We start from the raw sequence: 1,933 nt of genomic DNA, 5'->3' as shown, positions 1-1,933 counted from the left end.
CTAAAAAAGTGCTTGTTGGGAGGCAACACAATTTTTTTATATCTAATTTTAATTTTATTTTATTGTTATTTTGTGTTTTATTAGGTTCATGATCATGTGGAGCCACGAAAAAATTATTAAAATTAAAAACAGAATCAAAAACAGCAGAAGAAAAATCACACCCTGGAGGAAGGACTTACTGGCATTTAAACGCCAGTAAGGTGCATTTGGCTGTCGTTCAACGCCATAACAGAGCATGTTTCTGGCGCTGAACGCCAGAAACAAGCAACATCCTGGCGTTTGAACGCCAGGAATGTGCCTTGAGGAAAGCTGGCGCTGAACGCCAGTAACAAGCATGGAACTGGCGTTCCACGCCAGAAACATGCTGCACATGGGCGTTGAACGCCCAGAGTGTGCATCACTTCGGCGTTTAAACGCCAGAATGGTGTGCAAAGGCATTTTACATGCCTAATTGGTGCAGGGATGTAAATCCTTGACACCTCAGGATCTGTGGACCCCACAGGATCATCTCAGGATCTGTGGACCCCACAGGATCCCCACCTAACATATTCTCCCCTCTTCTCAACATTCATCCTCTCTTTCCAATAAACACACTTCCCCAAAACCCTTCACCAATCACCTCAACCTCTCTTCCCAATTACCCCCTTCACCACTCACATCCATCCACTCTTCCCTATAAACCCCACCCACCTTCAAAATTCAAAAACCTTTCCCACCCAAACCCACCCTAAATGACCGAAACTACACCCACTCCCCTCCCTATATATACCCTTCCATTCTACTTCATTTTCACACAACACAAACCCCCCTCTTCTACACCTTGACCGAAACACCTTCCCTCACTCTCCTCCATATTTTCTTCTTCTTCCTCTTCTCTTCTTTCTTCTTTTGCTCGAGGGCGAGCAATATTTTAAGTTTAGTGTGATCAAAGCATAATCTTTTTGTTTTTCCATTACCATCAATGGCACCTAAGGCCGGAGAATCCTCTAGAAAAGGAAAAGGGAAGACAAAAGCTTCCACCTCCGAGTCATGGGAGATTGAAAGATTCATCTCCAAAAGCCATCAAGACCACTTCTATAATGTTGTGGCAAAGAAGAAGGTGATCCCTGAGGTCCCTTTCAAACTCAAGAAAAATGAGTATCCGGAGATCCGACATGAAATCCGAAGAAGAGGTTGGGAAGTCCTAACCAACCCCATGCAACAAGTTGGAATTTTAATGGTTCAAGAGTTCTATGCCAATGCATGGATCACTAGGAACCATGATCAAAGTGTGAACCCGAGTCCAAAGAATTATCTCACAATGGTTCGGGGGAAATACTTAGATTTTAGTCCGAAAAATGTGAGGTTGGCATTCCACTTGCCCATGATGCAAGGAGATGAACGCCCCTACACTAGAAGGGTCAAGTTTAATCAAAGGATGGACAAAGTCCTTATGGACATATGTGTGGAAGGAGCTCAATGGAAGAGAGACTCCAAAGGCAAGCCAGTTCAACTGAGAAGACTGGACCTCAAGCCTGTAGCTAGAGGATGGTTAGAGTTCATTCAACACTCCATCATTCCCACTAGCAACCGATCTGAAGTTACTGTAGATCGGGCCATCATGATTCATAGCATCATGATTGGAGAGGAAGTAGAAGTTCATGAAGTCATCTCCCATGAAATCTACAAAATAGCCGATAAGCCCTCCAACATGGCAAGGCTAGCTTTTCCTCACCTTATTTGCCATCTATGTTACTTAGCTGGAGTTATCATAGAAGGAGACATCCTCATTGAAGAGGATAAGCCCATCACCAAGAAGAGGATGGAGCAAGCAAGAGAGACCCTCCACGGTTCTCAAGAGATGCATGAGGAAACTCATCATCAAGAAATCCCTGAGATGCCTCAAGGGATGCACTTTCCTCCTAACAACTATTGGGAACAACTCAACACTTCC

This window comes from Arachis duranensis, chromosome 9 (assembly GCF_000817695.3).
Source record: "Arachis duranensis cultivar V14167 chromosome 9, aradu.V14167.gnm2.J7QH, whole genome shotgun sequence".
NCBI classification, from domain to species: Eukaryota; Viridiplantae; Streptophyta; class Magnoliopsida; order Fabales; family Fabaceae; genus Arachis; species Arachis duranensis.
Note: the sequence above shows the minus strand (reverse complement) of the source record.